Source organism: Miniopterus schreibersii (assembly GCF_964146895.1).
Source record: "Miniopterus schreibersii genome assembly, chromosome: 9".
Classification (NCBI taxonomy): Eukaryota; Metazoa; Chordata; class Mammalia; order Chiroptera; family Miniopteridae; genus Miniopterus; species Miniopterus schreibersii.
Window position 1 is genome coordinate 52,694,031 of NC_138118.1, and position 26,360 is coordinate 52,720,390.

Consider the following 26,360-nt stretch of genomic DNA (forward strand, 5'->3'; position numbering starts at 1 on the left):
AAGATGAATAAACTACATATCTGCTTCACAACATGTTCTTATATTTAACAATAATGTATTGTACACTTAAAATTTGTTAAGAGGAGCGCTGGGTGGTGTGGCTCAATTGGTAGGGTGTCATCAGTTCACTGAAAGGTTGCTAGTTCAATATCCCTGGTCAGGGCGCATACCTAGGTTGAGGGTTCGTTCCTCAGTCGGGGTGTGTGAGGGAGGCAGCTGATCCATATTTCTTTTTCAAACCACCACAAACATGTTTCTGAATAGAGTGATACTTCCCCAGGAAGAGTTCTGGGCATGTTCTTCAGAAGGTGTTCAGGAAGAAGGCATTGTTTACACAGGAGATGACAGCTCTGTGCATGTTATTACCCCTGAAAACCTTCCAGTGGGACAAAATGTGAAGATGGAAGACAGTGACACTGATGATCCTGGCCCTGTGCAGGCCGAGGTCACTGTATATGTTTGTGTCTTAGTTTTTAATAAAATGTTTGAAAAATTAAAAAAATAAACTTTTGTAGAAAAACACTTTTAGAATAAGGATATAAAGAATGAAAATATTTTTGTACAGTTGTGTTTATGTTTTAAGCTAAGTGTTATTACAAAAAAGTCAAAAAGTTTAAAAAATTTTTAAAACTCATACAGTAAAGTAAAATACGGTAAATTAAGTTTAATTTATTATTGAAGAATGAAAAAAATTACATAAATTTAGTGTAGTCTAAGTATGCAGTATTTATAGAGTCTACAGTAGTGTACAGTAATGTCCTAGGCCCTCACTTTCACTCACCACTCACTCAGAGCAACTTCCAGTCGTACAAGCTCCATTCATGGTAAGTGCCCTATACAGGTACATCATTTTTTATATTTTATATAGTATTTTTATTATATCCTTTCAATATTTAGATATGTCTAGATACACAAATACCATTGTGTTACAATTGCTTACAGCATTCAGGGCAACATGTTGCACAGGGTTGTAGCCTAGGAGCAACGGGCTATACCATATAACCTAAGTGTGTGCTAGGCTATACCATCTGCACTTGTGTAAGTGCACTCCATCATGTTCACACAACAAAGTCACCTAAAGACTCATTTCTCAGAACGTATACCTTTCATTAAGTTTGACAAGTACCAAATCCTGTTCTTCACTAAAGATAATTTGCATATTCTTCTAAAACCCCTGTGGAAGTCAGCTTCTACTCATTGAAAACTCCCTCATTCTCAGGGCTGTACCAAGTGTTTGGGGCATTACTTTACTTAAGCCACTTCTCAACCCAATGTGGTGGATATTCTTATCTGTTGTCTCTGCTATCCATCCTCAGAAACAGAACTTTCTTACATGCAAAGATATCTCAGGACAGTAGGAAGAGGTTCCCATCCATAGTGGAGAACTAACTGAACTCCAGCTGTGTGACTTGCCAAATGGTGTAGTCTAGTCTGGGGGTGTCTCCTCTTCGTGGGGGTAAACCTCTTCCAGCTACTCTTGATCAAAAGGCATTTACCTGAATATTGCCATGTTTCCAATAATAAAGGTGGTGATTCTTTAGGAAATATAATTACATAGTCTCCTCAGGCTCATCTGACTACCCATCCCAAAGATCTGCCCCATTAGCCAGAAGACAGTTCTACTCCTTGAAAATTTCCCACTGATGGTAATTTTAACCTCACACAGTAATCAGAACAGATGGTGACACACTTCATCACAGACAATGCAAATAAAATGTCATTTCCCAATATTCCTGGGCAAATGAAGCTGGCCATAATATCATGTTATATGCAATCTAATTTTAGTGATATCTTAAGTTTCTTCATTTTGCAAAGAAACTAAAAAATGCATATGTAGTTTATTTAGACAAAATTTGTTTTTATATAACTTACAGTATAGTTATTTAAAAATTCATAATGGAATTTAGAAAGATTATATATAGGTCAACATTTGTTTAATTTCTTTGTTCTTATGAATTAAAAATTAAAATCTATGAGCATACTTTCATGCATTTGTACTGTTTAATAAATTGAAGGAAACCTTAAGTTTTTTTAATAGTTAAAAGTTAGTTTATAACTCATGGAGATAATTTATAACTCTATGGTTAATATCTCCAAACCTTGTCTAACACAGTTAAGTGCATGCATAAAAGATGAAGTGTGTGTTTATAGAAAAACATAATTTTTGAGATTGAACTATCACCATTGATCAAATTCGAGAGTGAAATTCTGAAGAATTGAGGAAACCGCTCATGAGAGATTCTGTTGAACACACACATCACTGGATTCATCTACCAAACACATGAACATAATGGTTTCTATTTATAAGAACAAAGCTCCTACTTGAGGAAATGGTCTGGTCTTGAAAAATATCCCCCAAATCACAAGTTATTCCATAACTAGAATGAGGTGACAAAATGGAAGCAGAAAAAAAGCAACTAGGCTTCATGCTCATCAAAATTAACATGGGAAACCCCATCTAATGTTTGTAACCAATAAACTTCAAAGTGCTGGTGGTTTTCCTCTTCATATTTTACTGCTTACAGTACTTTCCAATTAGGGACAATTTGCAACAAGTAAGGCAAAAATACTGGCAGCATGACTCACATACAATTGCTAAAAACAAACTATATTTGTTTGGCAACTAATTTGTGGCTATTTTGATTCAAATGTTAAAAACATAAATGAGAGTTATGACTTCAGAATGAGACTGAGTTTAGCATATTTGACTTTGGAAAATTTGTTTCATTGAGTTGTAAGGCAGTATGAGAAATTCCATGGCAGGTTTTGTGTGAATTCAGAATAGTGGGTCCAGCATATGTTCCCAAAGAAAAGAGACTGATCTTCTGCAATGTATTTCAGTCATTTATCACACAGTATAATAAAGATGGCACAGTAAATGAAAATGAAAGGATATTTCCTTGGATTTGAAGGAAAAGATTCAAATGATTAGTTTTATTACTCCAAATGATTTTGAGTAATAAAAATGTTCATTGTTCCAGGTGCACTGGAAAACACAAAAGAGGTATAAACTTAAATCATACTTATGATATGTTTACAATGTAGTCTGGCAGCAGAAGTAAAAACGACAAAATCTTTGATGGCAATTCAGGGTCCTATTGTATGATATGGGCTTCAGGTACTGCAATTCAAGAATGGAAGTGAGAGGGAATGGAGGAACAGAAGAGGACTGTTCAGGGAAATCGAAAGTTTTCCTCAAGCTTTGAATTTACAATTGCACTTTGGATATTCAATGGAAGCATGAGGCCACTTTGATGAAGATCAGGAGCAAACTCAGGGAAATGGAATGGAATGGTTGTGGGTATTAGTTTTCTTTTGCTGCCATGAAAATTTAACAAAAAATTAGTGCTAAAAACAACCTAAATTTATTATCTTATAGTTCTATAGATCAGAAATCTGAGAACCTGGGCTAAAGTTAAGGTGTCAGCAAGGCTGAGCTCCTTACATAACACCCTAGGGTAGAATCCATTCTCTTGACTTTTCCACCTTCTAAAGGTCTCTCTGGTTCTTGCACAAAGACCCCTACATTTCAAAATGAGCAACAAGGAATTTAATTATTTTCATATGGCCATCTCTCTCTGACCACAGCTGGGAAAGGTCCTCTGCTTTTAGGAAATCATCTGATTAAATTAGATCCAGGATGATCTTCAATGCCCTTAACCTTAATCAAATCACCAAAGTCTTTTTGAAGTGAAGTAACAAAGTCACTAGTTCTAAGGATTAGAAAGTGGACAACTTTGGAAGTCATTATTTTCTTACCACATCATGGGCAAGAGATGGGATAATCTCCCTTGTTCTTTTTCTTAAAGTTTTCTAACTTTTAAAACACTGCTCCTTAAACTTTACCTTCGGGTAAGCTCTACCCAATAAAAACAGGCTGATTGTAATTTGAGTGTGGAGGTTGGGGCATGGTCATGTTAGAAAGTAAAAAGCAACCTCAATTTTAATCATTTTCTAATTTGCTTCAAGTCAGTCATGATTTCGACCTAGAGAAATTAAGCCCTTTTTTATCAGAATATTCCACCTCTACTTTATTTAAATAATAATACACAACAACCTTGGTGGTAGTTATTTAGAGGTGTGACAGTAGGTAGAATGCTCTTGTGTTGTCTCCAGACATCTAGATTCCGTCGAGATTGGGCAGTTATGCTTTGCAAATGGCAGTCATTTCTTGTCCAGGTGCAAATTAGACAGAAGAGAATAAGATGACATCCCTAACAAGCAAAAGTTATAGGTAGAATTTTGGTAGTAAATACAGGGTGGTGCAAAGGTAGGTTTCCAGTTGTGAGTATGCAAAACACAGAGTTTATTATCGCATTATTATTTATTAATTATTTTATTATTTTCCATAAGAAAAACTTAAACGTACTTTTTCCCCACCCTGTATAGTTAATTGAATATATTGAGTTTATTCTATGTAGGATCTTAAATGTTAGGCAGAGAATTTTGCCTTGATGCAGTAACCCACCATGAATGAGGAAGTTTCAGGACTGAAATGATACTTTAGAAAACTTGTTCAGGTGTGTCTTATGAAAAAAAAAAAAAAAAAGGAATTGGAGAGATGTAGACATGAGGCCGGGTATAAGGTCTGTGTAGTAGTTGAGGAAATCAACACTATGTCAATTTTTAAAAACATTGGCTTCATTCAAAAAGTTACAAAAATATTTAAAGTAGTATTTCTCTTTTCAAGATTCATATGCTAGTTTTAATTGAGCTATAGATTTTATTCATTTTATTTTTGTTTTTTGAAAATGAGAGTAAGTTTGTTAAAGTTTGGGACAGTGAAGCAAAGGAAGGGCCCCTGGAGACAGGATCAGTGGGTAAGCCTGGGACAAGCTGCCACTGCTCCTTGCTCCTTTGGATGCAAGTCTTGTCCGAACCCTTAGAGCTTGGGATAGAAGAAGCAAAGTATATGCCTGAGGAAAGGGGGCATGGCTGTTTGCTGGCACCCTTTGTCTTTTTTAAATCTTTATTGTTGAAAGTATTACAGATGTCCCCTTTTTTCCCCATTCCCCCTTTCGCCCCCCCCCAGCCCTTCCCCATGCTATTGTCTGTGTCCATGGGTTATGCATCTATGCAGATGAACTACAGATTTTAGATTCTGGTTTTGATGGATGTGTTTTTGTGTGTGAATGTGTGTGTGTGTGTATAATGAAAACAGTCTTATAAAAAATCTCAGAGGGGATAAATGAATGATAATTTTATCATTTCAGATATTGTTTGATATTATACTAACAGTAAATTTGTTTAAGTATGCACAAATATCCCATATCGTAAGCTAAGTGTTCTTTAGAAAATATATTCTTGATTGCAGTAACTATAGGGAAAATTGAAATGGTTTTTCCTTGTAATTGAAGAAATGCATGTAAAGTTAACCATAATAATTTCCTATAATATCTCTTAAACACTTTTGTCATTATATACTTTTAAAAACAATTCTTTCTAAAGTTTTATTCTAAGAAGACATGAATAATAGTAGTAAAAATCCAACTCTTGTTCTACAGAGAAAGCTATTAATTTGAATAATGAACTCAAAAATTCAAGTTATATTTATAATGCATATGAAGAAACTAAAAAAATATAAATACCACAAAAGTATACTCTGCTGAAGGATATTGCATTAAAAAAATAAAATAAATTGAATGTCCCTCCTACATGATACTAATTTTTATGCTTTATTAGATAAAACATTTTAAAAGGGGTATTGGTTATGAAGATAAAATATAAGAACTGTTAAGTTTTCTTTAACTTCCAAGAAAATTCCAATGTTCAGTAAATTTGAAAAAATAATTTTTAGTTTATTTGCAATGGTACACTTCTTAACATTTTCTTAAGTTCACTTTTAACATGTTACTTCAAAATTATAGCTCTAGCAAATGTATGGTAGTGAAAGGGAGACTTTAATCATTGATGTAAGTCATTGCAGTCCCTGGTTCCTATCATCTAACATAAGGAGGGATCTAGTTATAACTTATTCAAATGAGCAATATACTGTAATAAAACACAACAGATTGTTATTCAACTTTCTATGGTATAGACAAGGTATTATGTATTTCATAGAACAAAACAGTGGAAAATATCAAATAAATTTATTACTTTTGCTATTCAGTGCTTTTGTGGAATGTTTGTTACTACCATGAGTTAGGCTAAAAGCTTTCTATATCTAAATCTGCTTTCACTTTGATCAATTTGGAGAGAAAACTTTGATAAATTTACCTCCTTACTGACCTAGTATATTGAGCTCTTTTAACTTTAGGAAAAATACTTACATTTTTTAATGCTTAGTATTAGACGCTATCATGAATTATTTGAAAGGTTCCTCCTTTTGCCTAGACCTCACAGAGGTTTTACTAAAAAACATGATCACTCCCTTCCATGTCAGTCAATTCAGAATGTTTGGAAACCTCATTAATCATGTCTTGGAGGGTACTTCTAGGACACAACTGTCTCAATTACAAATAGGGTCATATGAAAGTTAATGAGTCCTTTAAATAACTCACTGGTGCCTTGTTCCATTTATTTTTGCTAAGATGTTAGGGCAGAGATTACTTTCCTATGACACTGAGAAATGGAAAATAATTGTCATTTGTAGGTTTGACAGTATTTTTGATTTGTTATTATGTGTTAAACTTTATATTAAGTCAACATGTTAAAGAACCCTAATCATAGAAAATAATTCTAGTATTTTGACTCAAAGAGTAGAAGAGAGATCAATTTAATAATTATTATAATATGTAAGAATGAAAACAAACAAATCTGTTAAAAATATTAAACATTTTCACTCTGAAACCAGAAAGCAGTCTGCCTCCTCATAATTTACATTAAATGTGGTAATAGTGGTGCTTATTCAAGAAAGGTGAGGTTATAAAGCAGTAATAAATAAATAAATAAATTCAGAAGCCTAACAACAGAAGTCCATTTCTGATTCCCACAAATGCTCTATGGATCCCCCAAATCCTAAAGCCATTATGCTCTGTGCAGCAATTCAGTAATCCAGGGAGCTTCAATCATGTGACTATTACCTCAACACAAGTCTTTGTTGTCGCCAAGTTAGGGAAAGAGAGAGATTGGAAATCAAATATGAGCAAAACTCTCTTGACCTGAAAGTTACATGTGCCACTTCTATTAACCTTTCATTGGCCAAGACTAGTTCGTGGCTCTTCTTAAACTTTAAAGCAAGGGAATGTAGAGGACTAATGGAATATGTGGGGAGTATTATTTGAGGATTGTCTCTGTCACCCAATATATTTTGTTCCAATTAATCCACCAAGGAATATACTCAACTCCTCTCTAAGTGAGACAACTCAACTCAAAGACCAACCCAGTCTTTGCTTCCAGATCACTCAGACCTCTGGTTGATATGTGAGAGTCTCTGTATCAGGTTCAGATGTCACCACTTCAATTGAAACATATAAACTAAAAAGACAAGTTAAGGGAGCCTTCCCATATATATACAAACACATACATGAGACTCAAGAATATATGATAATTAGTGATAATAATGGAACAGAAACAGAACAGATTCCATTAAGAGAAGAGAAAATTGAGAGGCAAACAGCAGTCATTAGTCCATTTTGTTCCTTGTGAGCAGGTACGGTGAGAGGTCCTAAACCAGTGTTGGGGTTCCCCTCTATTGGGTCTAAATTATTTTGGGGATACTCCAGAGAGTCATGGTTCTTTGTGCCTCCTGGCTTCAACTTTAAGAATGTTTTGCCTTTCTCACCACACTTGTTCCAGGGACATATTCCCTAGTAGGAGACTGAGGAGCTTTCCAGCCGGCTTCCTGCTCAGACCAACTTTGGGAACTCAGAATCATTTTATACTTCTAAAAGTCTCCCCCAACTCATAGTTTCTTTACTAGTAGAACTTACAAATACGCAGTAAGCTTTAGTTCTAACCTTTTCCCTGTGCCCAGAACAAACTCAGCTCCTTTCTGTGGTGCACATCTCTACTCTTTCATTTCATTATTCATTATATATGACAGGGTTACGCAGGAGCTGTTTGAATATCCTAGCAACTTCATCTTGTCATTTTACCAAGCGACTGAGTGTCACGTTCTTAGCCTGGTCTTTGCTTTGAGGCAATTTAATCAGTTAGAAGTATATTACCAGACATTTGTCTAAATAATTTTTCACTCCTGTCATTTATTACAGCCATGAAGCAATTGGTTTTCCAATACTGAAAGGCTCTGGATTAGACTCTCCATTCCTACCACTTCTGCTTGCAAACTATCCAATCCCATCCCAAGCTCATTTATTACTTAATGTAGCTTGCCAAATAGAGTTAATAGCAAATCAAGCACGTTGTTAACGTCCTGCTTTCAAACCAGTGTCACAAATTTGTGAGGTACGTGATCTGCTGATCACATTATTCAAGTGTTTTGCTGCTGTCTGAAATGAATCACCATCTTCCGAAAGTCTCTAATATCAGTTCTCTCTCTGCTTGTCCATGGCTAGATGATTAGGTTGATGTCAAATATATTAATTTTTTGAATATATCATCTCACTTCTGGTACCAATTCCGACAATAACCAAAATACGCTAGATAAGGCAGACAAACTAGATAGGTTGGAAAGACAGAAACAAACAATCCCTCATCTCAACACTCAATACAACAAATGTTTATTTCTGGCTCATTCAGAATCCAGTGCACATCGGAGTATGCTTTGGGCACTGCTCTCCTCGAAACAACTCTGTGATCGAGGCTGTTTTGATGTTTTGGGTCCACAACACATGGTCTTATAAGCACACAGTAGAGGAAGAGAGGGACTGAAGGCTGGTGCCTGAGATTTTCACTATTTTAGCCCAGAAGTGAGACACATGACACTTCCTCAAACACTTCATTCTCCAAAAGAGTTTTATGGTTTAAAATAAGGTGTAAGAGTACTTAGAAATCTGGGGAAGAAAATGGAATATGTGGTGAATATTAATCTCTACCACAAAAGAGGAAATCCCCGTTTCCCCTACATTTTTTTAAAGATGATAGCATAATACATTTACCTATTTTAAAGTACAAGTTTCTGTCACTAACACTATTTCAAAAGAAAAATAAAAGGCAGTATAAAGGTGTATGTTCTTTTTCCAGACTATCCTGGTTTGTTATCTCTGTTATTTTAGGTCAAGAAAGGTTAAATGAGATAATTTTTATAAAACACTAGACATGTATGAAGTATTTGACAGTTTTAGCACTGAGAAGCACCTCTATTTGCATTTTTCTACTTCCATAGAAATAATGTAGATACTTAATCCATACTTTTATGATAATATTAATACATGACATTTTAGCCCAGCTGCGCATGGCTCAGTGGTTGAGCATCGACCTAGGATCCAGGAAACTGAGGTTCGATCCCAGTCAGGGCACATGCCTGGGTTGCGGGCTCGATCCCCAGTAGGAAGCGTGCAGGAGGCAGTCGATTGGTGACTCTCTCATTATTGATGTTTCTCTCTCTCTCTCCCTCTCCCTTCCTTTCTCTGAAATCAATAAAAATACACTTTTTTAAAAAGCACATGACATTTTAGTGGAATGTGCCTGAGAAATCTAGTTTTTTTACCACTGAAAAAAAATAAAGACAAGTTTTTGCTTGAGAACTTCAAAATAACTCTAGGGAAGCTAGTTAAATTTGGAGTTCCCAAGAAAAAATGGTTCAAAAATCTGAAGACATAGTGTGACATTATTGTAAGTAAACTAATAAAATAAGAGGAAAAGGGATGGTGATGAAGAGGGGAAAAGGTTAGGGGAAGGAAAGATTAAATTTAATGACAAAATATAGTTAATTTTGTCTTAAACACAACCTACAAATAATTGTGGCTAATTAATAGACACACATGCCTCCACCATCTTATTTTAATACCTGCAATATTATCCTGTTTGATCTCTTTTCATTGGAAACTGTTGGCTAAATGATACAGATACAGAGAATTTTGCTCTAATCAAAGAAAATGAGTTTTGTCTTTGAATCTGATCTGTAGTCTGGCTCTTTTATAGCTGTCCTGACTTCTAAAGAAACAGATCTCCTTAAAAACAGGACCTGTTAGAATGTGGACATGTTTGACATATTAAAACTCTACATTTGTTTGATCTTACCAAACAATTTGAATGTATATCAACAGAAATAAAGCTCACATCTGCCACAACAGGCATGTTTACAATCATTTTAATGATACCATTAGATGTAGCTCTTCAGGGCTTGCTATTCCAGGCTGTTATATAAAAAACATGTGAGATAAGTTTACCACCTGTGCACAATGGAAATAACCCATTTAAGTGAATCATGGTAAAATACAGATAGAAGATAGAACTCAATTCATTTCCTACGTTAAAATACGACCTTACAAGCAAAGAATTTTTTGTGGATGAGTATGTCTACTCTAAACCAGAAACAATAAAATACAATAAACAGACTTTTCCTGATCTCAAAACATTTGAACTTCATTGTCTCTGAAAGTGGCTCTTAGTTGACAGGCCAGTTCTTAACTCATGTAAGAAACCTGATCTTAAAAAGCTTTCCCAAAACATTTACCTGATTCTTAAGCCCTTCTTGGATTTAGATGTTTTCAGGAAAGTTGGTAGTTAAGGAAGCATAACCTTATTTCTCTTTAAAGGGGGTGGAAATTATCGTACACTTTTTGAAGACTAAAAGAATTACAGGATAATTTCTCCTGAATCTTTACTGTTTTTAAGCACATATTCTTTCTTTGTTTTTTAGGCCAGGGATTGTTTGAGTGTACTGTTGATTATACTTAAAACCATCATTGAATGAATTCTAGGTTTTTGTTTAATTTTAAATCTTTTTTTGTTTGTTGTTGGATTTTTTGTTAATCCTCACATGAAGATATTTGTTCCATTGCTTTTCAGAGAGTGGAAGGGAGGAAAAGAGGAGAAGAGAGAGGGAAAAAAACATCGATGTGAGAGAGACACATCAACTGGTTGCCTCATGCACGCACCTGGACCTGGCGTGGGGAGCAAATCCACACCCAAGGTACAGTGCCCTTGACTAGGAATAGAACCTGCAACCCTTCAGTGCAAGGGCTGACACTCTAATCACTGAGCCACACCAACTAGGGCTAATTCTTATTTTTATACACCTCTCTGTATTTCTGGACAATCAGACTATTATCACCAGAATTCTTTGTAATTCTCCATACAATTTTATATAACAATGTGGAAGACAAAGAAAAATGAACACTAAGCCCTAGGAATGTAAGCACAAATAATAGAAACAAAAATAAGTTTCTAGTAGCTACTAGAGGGATACAGTATCTAGGAACTTTTCGTTTCTGACAACAGGCCCAGAAGCATTTTCTCTGCTTTATGATACTGAGAAAACTTTCTGATTCCTTAGCTATCTCCTCACCCCCAGGCTGTGTAGAAACAAAGCCTCATTAATATGGTTAAGAAAATAAAAGTGTGTCAGTTAATTGAAATAATTTACTATTATGATCACAGGTAGCAATTTAGGGTATCACAGTTAAAAATCACTCTTTATTATTACAAAGGTACAGATTATAAAGAACAATTTATAAAAAGCAGATATCATGAGAAGAAAAAATAAGAGTAAGGGTCCCATTTCCATGTCTCATGGTGGGAGCATTAGAAATAATGGTGGTGATGTTCTCTGCAAATAAAGCCTCTATCTGTCAGACACTAAAGCCAGTGAAGAAAAATATAGCAGGAGTTTTCCTGATTAGATAAAATAGAGTCAAAGTTCATTTTGTCTTTGACTTCTCAGGTATGTTGGGATTACTCCACTCTGGTAGAAAATTGCTAGAGTGAATCTAATCTCACTGTAGCTCTCCCCATGTGTCAATGTGGTGTACTCTCTGATTTTTCTATCCACTGTTTAAAGGAGGGTGGCCTATTTTGTGAGTCTGAAGTATGTAATGATGTGCCCTGAGAGTGTGTTTTGCTTTCCTGTGTAATGCAGCTTTTATGGTTTCATTTCCTCCTTTTGATTTTCAAGTATATAATTGTGTAACTCAATGGTACACACCTGGCTTCTGAGTAGATTAGCCCAGGCTGGTAAGAAAACAATTCACAAATCTCCAAAGTCTTGGCAACATTAATATGTCAAATTTAATAAAACTGTGCAGAGATCCTAAGCATACCTGCTAAATACTGATTGGGGATACCCTTCCTATGTATAACATAAGATCCATTGCTTAGCTAAGTAATTCTTGGGAACTCTAAAGTAGTCATCATGGTAAAGAAATACATTGTGGCCCAGGTGACGTGGCTCAGTGGTTGAGTGTCAACCCATGAACTAGGAGGGCTCTGGTTCAATTCCTGGTCAGGGTACATGCCTGGGTTATGGGCTTCATCCCCAGCAGAGGGTGTGCAGGAGACAGCTGGTCAATGACTCCCATCATTGATGTTTCTATCACTCTCTCCCTCTCCCTTCCTCTCTGAAGTCAATAAAAACATATATTTTTTAAAAGAAATATATTGTGTACTTGAACAAAAATGTATTCCACCTATCTTTCTGCTGCCATATACCAACAGCACTTTTCTAAAATATATTAATAAATTTATAAAAGATCAGGATGAAGAAATAAATGTTCATGCTTTAAATAGAACAAATATAATTGTAGGCATATAGAACCTTTTAAATAGGGAATAGAGAGAGAGAAGAGAGAGAGAGAAATTATACCGTGCAAAATATTTAAACACAATATATTCAAGGGCACTTAAAATTTATATAATTGTATATTGCCTATGCAGGATGAAACTTAAGGGATATGGGTAATTTCTTAATCAGGCTGTCGTGATTACATTGTGTCAAAATAACAGCTACAAGTCTCCTCTGCATAAAGTAAAAAATAAATACATATAAAAATAAAATAGGTGAATGTATTTCTGAGACACTTTATAGTTATAAAGCAAGTACAGCAACTAGTTGTCTTGAGGTTCCTACTGAGACCTGTAAAGCTCCTTCCAATCCCAATGCCATTGTGCTAGGAGCCCTCCTGAACATCTGGCAGTATGAGATTTTTTTATTGATACTTTTAATATATTGAGCTAACTGGAAAAAGCTGGTGGTATTCAAGAATTATTACTATTATAACAGCTGGGAACCAATTGTTGGGTCAATTTCAATAATGTTTAGAGTATTAACTCCTTTACTACTAGAAATAAGAAATGGTCCTTCTGGTCACAATAATGTTTGTGAGAACACTAGCTAGTTTGCCTGCTGTTTTCTGTCTTTTCTCTCTGAAGTATTACTGGACTCAGCATACTCAGCAATTAAGGCCATAGTTAACATTCTAATGCAGAGGTGCTGAGTCCTCAGTAAGATTCCCAAGCCATCAGTGTGAGCCAGTACATATCCTGAACAGAGCAACAGGATTGGGTTGATGCTGGGACCTCCAAATGCTATATTGTTTGATAATAGGATGAAGAACAGCCAGAAACCAATGATCCCTGACTTTAGAGACTCTTGTTAAGATTTGGTAAAACTTTTCGGCAGACCGTGGCCTGAGCTACTTTGGGATGTAGACTATGTGCTACCAGAAGCTGAGCTGCTAGTGAATGAATAGTTAAAACTCAGCATTGGCCTGTGTTTGGTTGCTTTGTGAGGCCAGACACTCTTTGCCTATGGCTTGCAATCCGGACTGCTTGAGGCTCCACCCTCATAATTTACAGCTTGGCCAGGTTAGAAAAGTCAACTTCTGTTTGCTAACTTAAAGCTGGTATAAATGCTAGCATGCAAACATCAGTCTTATTAGGAGATAAAATAAGAGGGTGCCTTGGTACCTTTCTTCCAGAAGGAAAACCCTCTAGCAAAGCCCTGATTGCTTGTTATGCCTCCCTATCCCAGCTTTAAAATTATGTTTAAACAATTTACTTTGGCCACAGATACAAAAGCATGGAATTTATTAAGAGCAAACAGAACAACCTACTAAAGTGGAAGGAAAATATACTAGCAATAAGATACTAAACCTGGCAAGGAAATCTCTGGGCCTCCAAGTGAGCATCAATGGAAATAAGGATTCTAAAATGTTGGATCCATCAGGAGAAATATCTTCTCCAGTATCCAATTTAGATGTGGATGGGAAGAAAAGCAAAAAGGAAAGCTCCTCTCTCAGTGTTAGGACTAAAGGTTTTGGAACAGAAGCAAGAACAGAAACTTGGCTAATCAGGTAACTTACTTCACTGCCAGGATAGGGTTATCTGCCATGACTGGCAAGGTAAGATATATGCTCTCAATAGCAACTGTTGTGTGTTCCATGGTTCACATTTAAAATGAAAAATTAAGTTATAGTATTTTTTCTCCACAATTGTATTTTGTATGTGTTAAAGGCAAATGCTTTCTGTTTTAACTTGGAATCTCTTGATTGTGGATAGTCACATCTAACCTGTCAGACAGTAATGCATGTCACGCAGGTATTACATAAAAGGAGCCATGGGCAATAAATGCATGAACCTCTGGGGTAGTTTCTGTGGGAGAGGTGAGTATCCTCCATGTGAAGAGAGCATAGATGTTGAATAGCCAGTGGTGAAACTATCACAGACACCATTTAGGGTGTCTCCCACATTCCAGTCCCAATGTCTTTCCTCTTGTTAATTCCCAGAAGATTCTCATTCTTCTAGTCTCTCCAAGCTAGAAATAGTCATGTGGTCCAATTCTGATCAAAGTAACCTGAAATGAACTTTACTGGGGTCTTGTTCAAAAGATAATTTGTTGAGAAAAAATAGGCAGAAAAAAATAGCTGGCAGGCATAACTCTTTCCCTTGTTTCTGCCTTGCAAATGTGATTCTTAGAGCTATGGAAACCATGTGTCTCTAAGATATGAGAATGATTAGGACAACTAAGCGGCATACTAAAAATTAGAAAGAAAATGTGTATGTTTGTAGTATTCTTTGATTGCTGGGTCATCTATGAAACAATCTACCTCTAAATATCTTTCTAAACAAACAATGACATTATATTGTGTAGTTCAGGTATTTTGTTTCTTATAGTCTAAAACTTTTTAAATTGACACGTGCTGATAGATCATTAACTCAATCTTTCCCCAGTGTTCACCAGGTGATTTGGAAAATCAGAAATTTATACACTGTCATATTAGGAAAAAATTTCATGTAGAATCAACAGGTCATAGCATTCTGTGCATTATTTGCCAATCTTTAAAGAATAGTTAAGGTAGCCCAGCCGGGCGTGGCTCAGCGGTTGAGCGTCGACCTAGGATCCAGGCAATCAGGGTTCGATTCCTGGTCAGGGCACATGCCCGGGTTGTGGGCTCGATCAATGACTCTCTCATCATTGATGTTTCTGTCTCTCCCTTTCCCTCTCCTTTCCTCTCTCTGAAATCAATAAAAATATATTTTAAAAAAAAGAATAGTTAAGGTATACGGTACATATATATATAATGGAATACTACTCAGGTATAAGAAAAGATGAAATACTGCCATTTGCAACATGTATAGATCTTGAGAATATCATGCTAACCAAAATAAGTCAAACAGAAAAAGTTAAGAGCCATATGACTTTACCCATACGTGGGATATAAAACTGAAAGCAACAAATGAACAAACAAGAAAAACAAACAAAAACTCATAGACATAGACAACAATATGGTAGTTACCAGATAGAAAGGTAGGGGGATTTTGAAGGGTAAAGGGGGTCAAATAAATGGTGATAAAAGATAATTTGACTTTGGGTGGTGGGCTCACAATGCATTACACTGGTCATGTATCATAGAAATGTACACTTGAAACCAATATAACCTTATTAACCAACATTGCCCCAATAAATTTAATAAAAAATAGTTAAGGTAAAAATGGGATGTTATTTCTGAGGTGTAATTTGTAGGAACTCAGTTATCTATAGAATACTAGAGGCTGATGTTTTATCAACATTCGTCTTTTGCATCAGTTCTAACAAATGCCCAAGTATAACTATGAAAGATGGCCACAACAAAGGTAACTTTTTAAAAACTAAATCCTACTCTTTTAATATATAGAAAAACAATCTTCAAATATAGTAACAAAATAATATGTAATAGGAGTTTTGAAAATAGCACAAATAGGATTTTCCTTGCCAACAATTAGTAGATAACACTGCCAATGGACCTCTCAATGAAAAAGAAATGAGAGTTATATAAAAGGTAGCAAGTGTCTTTAAATGTCTTTATATGGATGAAGTAAATTTAAAATTCCATAGAGGCTAGAAACACAGTAAAAGTGAGACTCTAGGAACTAGGTGTGCTAAAAGCCAGTTTCACGTTGACTCGCCAAACACAGGGGATTTTAAGTTTCCATTTTGATGGCTGTTCAGGGTATATAAGACACAAGATGAAGTCTTCTGTATGCTTCAAGTAGAGTAGGTGATAGGAGATTGCTCTATAAAGCTAGGCTCCCAAAGGATTACACCTTCAATAAACTCACAACAGAAGAGACAGTAAACAAACTCCCTTATGTCGCTGGTATTGTGGGAGTGGGAAAAATTATCTTTTGAAAATTCAAAAGTATAATCTGGTCTTTATGTAGATTCACAAATTAGTTGGTGTGGAACTGCAGGCAACTGACAGAAGTAAATGCAAAACCTATACGATAAAACCTTAATTTTAACTCAGAACTCTTATACATAAACAAACATCAAGAGAGGGGGAAAATGCACCATGAGTGAAAAGCAGCTGAAGTATACTTGCAGAGTGATCATATATTATCTGTATAAACAAATAATTTAAATATTTAAATATGCATGTTTTATGTAATTCAGGAAATAAAAGAAAGCTTGAAAACTTGAGTGAGGATCAAGATACTTTAAAATGTCAGTAAATATTTAAAATGGAATCAAATCTAAATTGTGGAAATGGAAAAAGTAACAAAAAACTCAGTGCATCAAGGTAGAAGCACAAACTAGAAGATAAAGCTAAAGAAAATATTCATGGAGCAATCAGAGAGAAAAATTAAAATATCTAATTCTGTTTATGAGATCCAGAAATTGAATTGAGAAAGTCTTATAAAAGTCTAATTGAATTCCAGAATTAAAAAGAAGAATAGGTGAAAGGCAATATTTTTTAAGAAGTGAATATCATTATGAATTTTGAGATATAATTATAAAATTGTGAATAAAAATTTACAAAATAAAGAATTCCAATTCCAACTTTTTATCCCAGAAGTGCAAGAAATTACCAACAGCTTAAATAAAAATAATTCTTAGCATGATAAATTAATACATTAGAATATATTACTTAATATACTATAATAGTAATAACAGTAATTGAATCTCAGAGACAAAGAAAATTTTTGAAATAGCAAGGAAGAAAAGCTATGTATGACAATAGACTGGCATCTCAACAGCAACAATGGGAGTTTGAAGCACTGTAATAATATCTTCAATATGTTGAAAGAGCATAACTGTTATAATTCCATATCTGGAACTACTATGTTTCAAAAACCAAAGTGAAATAAAATATTTGTGTCAGGAAAACAAAAAGTGAAAGAAGTTGCCTGCAAACTGACTCTCATTAAATGTATGTGTGGTTGGGAAGCATTACTGGTGGAGGTTTGACATGTAAGAAGAAATAATTAGAAAACAATTACAGTTTTATTTATTTCTTTTCTACCTGTATACTCTATTTTATTTTCTTGATGTAAAGGAATTGTGTAGGACCCACACTTTAACCCTCACTTTCCTATCAAAGCAATATTTACCTCATCAGGTGTGAATGAGAAAAATTCTTAGCAGGATAAGTAAGAGTTAATAAGAGCTAGTATGTGTTAATTTGTTGATGATGCCTTTGTATCACTGTCCAACAGAAATTGACAAGGGGGTGTGATTTTTTTCCTTCTGTGTCCACATAGTTGCATACATGGAAATATATATATATATATTCTATTGCAAAGAAAACATAGAAATGCGATGGTTATTGTTTGAGAATCAAAATCTTGATGATTTATATTTCCAAGTCTACAGTAAGTTTTTAAATGCATACTAAAACACCAGGTGAGAAATTCAAAATTTTCCAAAGCTACAACATTTCTATTGGTTAAAATATCAAGTAAAAATAATCTAATTTATCTTATTTGTTACTTCAATTGTCTAGTTCTAATTAAAACTGTGATATGTAGAAATATAAGTGTGTAAAAAGTATCAGTTAACTGCTCCACATTTATTGAGTTTACTTTACATTGAAACTTCTAGCATTTCCGTGAAAATACTCTGCATGTAACCTTTGCCACAGCATTCTTCATGAATTCCTTCCCTTTTAATTTCAACATACATGGGCATAGGGAGCCTCTAACATGTAATGTGGCATTTTGGAAAGGAGTCAGAAAAAATCCTCCAGGTTAGGAGTTTTGAAAAGTTTAGTTAACCTTTATAGACCTTCTTTCCCTTATAAGTGAATCAACATGTTTGAATGATGCCATTTCTGATAGTGTGGCACCTGGACCGTGGCGTTTTGGGATAATTAAATAAGCCATGCAAAGTTTATAAAACTGGGCATGGTACATAAGAACAAAAAAACTGTTTCCCCTTTGCACCTGTATGCTAGACATGGTGCTAAGTGACTCATGTCTTACTCAATTTACTTTTTCCAAAATCATTTAGAAAAGTAAAAATAAGCAAATTAACTAAAGAACCAAAAGACATGTTGACTGAGAGAGAATCCACTTTTGATTCCTGTCTCTCAACTTTCAAACATGTATAATCCAGCTACTTCTCCACTTTCTTATCCAACCGGTCTTTTAAAACTCTAAAATTGACTTTCATTTCACCTCTCCTTATTGAGAGTAATAATAGCTACCATTTATCGTGTGCCTGCAATTGCCCAGAACCTATAACAGGAGCCGTATGCTGTTCCATTGAACATAAAAGAGTCTAGTTTCTTCTTCTCACTTTTTCCCCTGATTAATGTCACTGTGTCATGTGATACTTCTGACCATTCACTTCTTAGAACAGTGTCTTCCCTCGATTTCAGAGATATCACACACTCAAGCCCATTGCTCTTTCTCAGTCCCTTATTGGAGCCTTTACAATCGCAGGTACGCAGTATGTTCTGCTTTGCTTCTGCATCTTTCTCAGATCTGTCATCCTAGGTTTGCTGCACTGTTCAAGTCGCCATAGCACCTTTTACACCAGCCCCTTTTGTGTTTCTTCCTTGGCATTTTACAACTGCCCAAATGTTTTCAAATCAGAACCTGAGAGGACAGTAACTTCGACATCATTAACATTTAACCCAGCAGGTACAAGGATTTATAGTGCAATGTTGCTCTGTGTCCTGGAGCTCAGTGACTTATCCATGGAGAGAAAACACCTATTGTTTAAATTCTTCTTCCATTGAAAGAAATGAACTAATTTATTTTTTGTTTGATTTCATTGTTCCCAAAATAGAAGGAGAAAGCAGATGTGTTTTCTGAATCACTGACATTCTTGGACCAAATCAGTTAGGTGAGAACTATGTTATGACATGATTTGTGGAAATGGCTCTTTTTGAAACAAATTAATTTAGATAAAAGCTCCAAAAATCATGTAAGAATTTCATGGAACCTTGCTGGTTTCCAAGGTTCTCCTATTGTGAGGCATAAAATACAGGAGTATTAGTATTATTTTTAAATGTAAATATTTGCTTACTTTCCATCATAAGTTTTCAGTTTTTTTTTTCTGTTTGGAAAGAATGACTAATACAGATCAGTTACATGATGGAGTAGCACTAGTTATATAATAATTGATTTTAAAGATAATTTTTTTCCACTGTGGAAACCCAATAAATGAATACTATAAAAATGTTAAACATATCTTTTGTCTTGTACAAGAATTAGTAAATTAATATTATCTTCTTGTGTTACTTAAAGGAAGGCACAAATTTACATAAATTATTATATTTTTATACACTAATATACATGCATATAATACATATATAACTATATACAAAATATATTTTTTTACAAGTAGTGATTGTGGTTATTCATCAGAGGATATTTTCTTTTATAATTTTCAAGATAAAAGGCATTCTTTTAATGTCAACCTGTGCCTATATGGTTATGTATTATATTATTAAGCAAGCAACCTGGATTTAATTCCCAGCCCAGATTGCACACTCCCCAGGCTATTTTGTTCAACACCTGTAAAGAAGAAAATTGCTAATGCTACATGAAAGCGTCTATTTTAGTTTTAAGGAAAGGTGCTCGTTTCCAATAAAGGAATAAAGTGTTATTTTGCTTTGTTTTCTGTTAGAAATGTAGTAGTTGTGGCCTTTCAGCAGGAGACATTAAGCCACCCCACAAAGGGTTCCTTTCCCAGTGTATCCATTACTCAATGCACTACCACATGTTTTTCTCATAAAGAAAAGGAAAATGCAGGTATTAGAGATTCTAATTATATGTTTCTACAAACTGAATTAACACGGAAATGGCAAATTGCTTGGGGGAGCATTTAACCCCGTGTCTTTAAAGCTTTCAAAAGTATTTGTGTTTCTCCATACTTGTACTTTTAAAACCCACTTGATGATTTTCCCAGGATATCTGCACCCCTAAGACTGGCTTTAATGTTGACACAGTGGCAACTATGAGATAGAACTTCTCCCAGCTGTTCTTGAGAGGTGTGACTTTTCATTGCCCACAGGTCATAACATTAAAGATAGAAGAATAAGAACTTGCAGTAAGTTGGGATATTCAAAAATGTTGGCAAGTGTGTGCCTTTGTGTGTCTGTGTGTGGGTGTCTGGGAGCAAAGTTAACCATATCTCAGAAACATCACCAGTGCTGGAAAGACAGGCTTCTTCCTTATGGGATACCTGATCTCTGGAATAAGAGAAAAAATGGTAGCCGCCTCCTTGGGATTGTTTTCATAATGTTGTAAGATGGTTGTGATTATGAATTTCCATTTTAACAACTAAACATATTTAAGGGGCAAAGTGGAAAGCATGGCCATTGGAGCATAAACTTGAAGGGAATGTAATAAGACATTTTGTCAGGAATAATTTATCTTGGAGGGAAACTAGAATTCTAGTTCTCCCTTGCTTTCAAATTACTAGACATCATCGACTCCTTGTCCTGTTTCTTACATTATGATGCTTCTAAATTATCAGCCAAATCAGTCTTTTCTATTAAACGCATTTGAAAAGAATAGACTTTTAATGACTATCCATTTCTTAAAATATTGACATTTAGGTATGATGATATATTCTTGGATTCTACTGTTATAACAAAACAACAGGGGTAAAGTAGATGGGCTCAAATTTATTAAACTTAAAAAAATTTTAAAGATATGTAAAAATTCCATTGGAAAATCATTCCTTTTCCCTTGTATACGTTGAAGATTTTTCTGCTGTTATATTTTTTCTCATATCAACCTGAAACAGCTGGATTAAGAGAGATTGTATTTTAAATTCAGGTTTATTTTCTTTCTTCTTTCTTTCAACAAGAGGTCATGGACCACCTGTAAACTGGACCTTGATGGATTAAATAAAACTTGTGAAACTGAATGCTGGTAATACAGTCCATTCTATAAAATAGACACTTTGTATTATTTTCCCCATTATCCCATTCTCTTGTGGTTCTTCCCTAGTTCAAATGTGCACTTATTTTAAAATACATGATTTCTGTAGAGTTCTACAACATTCCTTGCCTTATTTCCTAAGAAACCCATTGTGGCTTTTCTCACTATGCTGGGCAAACTTTGAACTCCTAGATGGTATTTATGATAGTGCAAAATGAATGCCTTGATAAGGCTACAAAGCAGAGTAATGGCTTGAAAAGCCTACTGATGAAAAGGCTGCTAGGGAGGCAGGCCAGCCACATGCACGGATCATGCGAGGGGCTCCAGGGGGTCACAGGCTTTTAAGGAGTGAAGATCAAGCAGGGTCAGATGGCTGCAGCCAATTGCACAGCACATTCCTCTTCCTTCGCCCCTGCTGCATCTCTCATCGTGGCCTACACAGTCAGTGCCAGGGCACTAAAGGGAAACTGCATCGCTCCATGGTGAGGGCTGAGCAGAGACGCTGGAATTCGATACTTAGTCACAGTTTGCAAACAATGTGGTTGAACCACCTGAGGGGTCACATTTTTACATTCTGAGGCAATTTATTAGTAATGGTACCTGCCAGTCAGAAATCCCCCCAAAGCTCTTTCATTCCTAGGCATTACTTTGATATAGAAATGGTTCAAAGTAAGAGGCAAATAAAACCAGCTACATCACTAAAAAAACCCATCACCACATTCCCTTTAAACTCTCCTGATGAACCATCTTTGTAGTTGCACTCTGAGTGGTGTAAAGATTAGACTGGATGGGTTATTTTAAAAGCAAGCCTTTTTATTTGTCTAGGAGGAATGTTTAAAGTTCCTAAACAGTTTCCATGACTACTTCCACTTTACCTCAAAATATAAACAGAAGCAAACACTATGGTTGAGACACTTCATGCAATGACACTTTCCCAAGCTACAGTACTCCAGACAGGAATGATTGAAAGTTTAGAATGCTTGTCTAAATTTAAAAACGGCACCCTGCATATGGCTGTTGCACAGCTTTCTCCCAACACACACACTCACATACACACACTCACATATACACACTCACACACACACTCATGCACACATACACACACTCACATACACACATACGCACTCGCAGTCACACACACTTATGCAATCATATGAAAGGGCACGTATATTTCCAGTGTATAAAGCAAACTTCCATTTCTGATTACTAAGCAATTTTGTGTTTTTTTTCAAGACAAGTATACAGAATTTAAGAAACATTACTATTCTACCCTTGGAAGAAAATAAAACCTACTACAAACAGATAAAATATTTTAATTGTTTTTATCTAATTAATTTTCCATATGTGCTTCTGGAGTTATTACTCTTTTATATATTTCTTTCTTTCTACTACTGACTTCCATTTAGGAACTTATTGTCTATAAGTGCTGCGTTTATGACATCACAGAATATATTGACTAATGTGTAGAGTAATGTTGCTATTGCACATCCTCTAAATGAAGTTCTTCAAGAATGAACGTCACATTCTTTAAGGACTTTATGTGGGCTATTTTAAAACAACAAACAAGAGATTTAAGGTAAGGAGCAGAACATGCAGTAAAAAGCATACCCATCAAATGAAACTGCATATGTAGATAGAAAATCTGAAAGCAGCCTATATTGTACTCCATCTATTCCTTTGTTTCATATTACAGTAATTAAAAAATAAACATACTAAATCACATGATGGGTAGAACAATGTAATACAGTAAAAATAACTAATATTAAAAATCATTGTTACATGCTAGAAAATACAATCCATGTAGTATCTCAATTAATTCTCAACACAGTCCTATGAAGTAGGTATTATTATTTCAAGTTTAGCACATGGGGAAAATTGGGCTCCAGGTTATACATGCTGCTTCATTATAAATTCCTAATAGCCCTATCAATTGATATTTTATTGAGCATTATAATAGTATTTATGATAAACCCTGCATCGTTAACCTGAATAAGTTATTTGATACCAGCTTAAAAAGTATGTACACTGTAACATTTGTTTACTTGTTCTATATTTTCAAAAATAAATTCACAATCAAGTGTTCACCATTTTTTGAAACTTGGATGCTATGCAGATGCATATGTATTAATCTCTTGACTCCAGTCCTGAGCTCTCTTAACCATTTACATTCCCCATAAACACTGACATGTCAAAATGAAAGATTTGGTTTTGAAAATACCAGTGTAATAATTGGCCCAAGCAATAATCATGACAACATGCTAAATCATTGGCTAAAATGTTGTTGGGGAATGAAATTTTTACATAGTCTCAAAGTAACACCCCAAGCCCGGCCGGCGTGGCTCAGTGGTTGAGCATTTACCTATGATCCAGGTGATCAGGGTTCGATTCCCGGTCAGGGCACATGCCCGGGTTGCGGGCTCCATCCCCAGTCAGGGGCCTGCAGGAGGCAGCCGATCAATGACTCTCTCATCATTGAGGTTTCTAACTCCCTCCCTCTCCCTTCCTCTCTCTGAAATCAATAAAGACATATATATATAAAAGTAACACCCCACATGTTGATAAGTGTGTGCAATAAAATATAACTTTACAATGGAGAAATCCCACAGAAATCACTGTAACCTCATGATTAATCTTCAAAAAAGAGGCAAACTGTCATTATGTAAATCTGATACAATAGAAAGCATACAATATCACCTGAAGTATTCTTGACAAAATTGTTTAACTTTCACTTAATACTGACTAAACACTCAGGCAAATCCAGGTGGGGAACATTCTATATTACAATTAGGTTGCATTCCTAAAAGAAAAAAAATTAGTATCACAAAAAACAAGTATGCCAGGATGAGGCAGACCGGGTGAAATGGACTATTCTTCCACACTGAAGGAGACTAAAGAGCCATGTAAAACTATTACAATGCAGGATTCTTGATCGGTTCCTGAATCAAAATGATCAAACAAATAAAGAAGCAAAGAACCATAAAGAATACTGTTGAAACATTTGGGGAAATTTAAATAAGGACTATATATTAGATCAGATTATTGTTAAAGTATAATTTGCAAAAGTTAAAACATAACTCACAAATATAAACTATGTATGTCAAAAATTGTAACTAGATCAATTAATGATATACCAGTAAAATATTAAAGTTAGATTCAAGATTATATGGCAACCTAGGTTTCTATAGGCAAATTAATAAAGAAATGTTAAGATAATATTGCTTGGTTAAATACAAAACTAAGGCAATACATGGCAGTCATCAGGATTATCTTTTTAAACAGGTAGGAGTCATTGGCATCTGTGCAGACAAAAATCTATGAGTTAGCCTCTGTTCTTTTATAAACCTTGCTTTTTATAAAATAGACAAGTTGATCGAAAATTTACCAAATTTACCACCTAGTACTACTACGTATATCAAGGAGAACTCAGTAACCTCTTTTGCCTCTTAGGTTTCAGAAATTTTTATATTGTTACATAAAAGTTAAAGATCTTTGGTGCGGTTACAAAACTGCCATACAGGTAGGAGAATGCCCAAGCATTATAATACACACGCTGAAATATATTGGGATTTTGTCCATAATGTCTGCAATCACTTTCAAATGATTCAGAGAAAAACACTGCTTGGGGATGGCAGAAAGCAAACACGGCAAAACTGTCAATACCTGATGAATCTAGTTGATATTTTATACCGTTTTAATTTTGCTAATCTTCCAACTGCTCTGTTGGTCAAATTTTTAAAAATAAATTTTGGGAACATAACGAGTAAAATGTCTGGCTTGTTTTGGCATGTTTTCCTGTTTAACTATTATCAGTTTGTTTGTTTTTGTGCCCTGGTGTTCTAGTCATTGGAAGCAGGATAGCTTGGAGCATAGGCTCTCAAGTGAGTGGTGTGTTCCTTTTCTTTTTTTTCCTTTTTTGTTGGCCAGTTTTAAATATCAAAATCCCTACATGCAAGCTGTGTATAATTGGAGAATTTATACTCTGTGCTTATTTTTCTCAGCTGTCGGATTGGGAGTTAGCATCCAAATTACCTAGCATATATTTAATACTCAATAAATGCAACCTAACTTAATAGTATTACATTTTATATCTTTAGTAATTACACCACAAGTCTTCATTTGGTTAACTAAACTCCAAGGATTTCTTTAAAGCATACTGTGAGTGTAATTCCACAAGCCTCAAAAAAGATATCCATGTAATCTAGAGTTTCATGTACTGATTCAATATCTTTTGTTATTGGTAAGACATTTTTCAAGCTCATTTTATTATTGCTGGTTATCCCTTGCTGAACAGCTTCTCTAAAAAGGAAGTTATAGACACATGCATTTACTTCATAAATGCAAAGGTTTGAAGTTGGAAAAAAAATCTTCCAAATGTGGAACTTTGGGTCTAAAACATGATAGACAAGAATTATCTCAAATTATTCTATCAACCTTTAGTTAAGTACCAGGTTGAAAAGTTATAGGAACTTGAGAGTCAGAAAAATGAAAATATTCTCAAGGTGTTTTCTTTTCCCTTTGAAATTGGACAGGTATAATTTAAAACAATATTTGGAGAAAAGCTTCAGAGGGGAACCTTCAGAGGGGAAATGATGTAGACTATTCATCTATTTTTAATCCATTTGGAGCCACAGTTCTAATATAGCAGTCTAATTAGAAGAAAGATTCTGTTCCAATGAGGAATAAAAGTCAGTTCCTGGAGTGTTCATTAAGGATCCCATGGTACTTGCAATTTTTAAGGCACAATCCTTTAGAAAAAAACCCTAATTTATTTGATTACTGTAATTGGCTATAATATTTTAAAATGTAGGTTCTATGCTAAATTTCTTTTTAATTTGTCAGCATTATAAATAGAAATTTAATTCCAGTTCAGAGAAAGGCTACTTCAACCATGAATAAAGAGCATTTTACCTATAGTGTGATTT

At 34.9% G+C, this 26,360-nt stretch overlaps 1 protein-coding gene across 7 annotated transcripts in view; it reads right to left on the reverse strand.

The window, feature by feature from the left end:
* The window catches only part of SEMA3A (semaphorin 3A), a 441,509-nt gene that overhangs the window by 357,018 nt on the left and 58,131 nt on the right, over nucleotides 1-26,360 (reverse strand). The window lies entirely within an intron of this gene.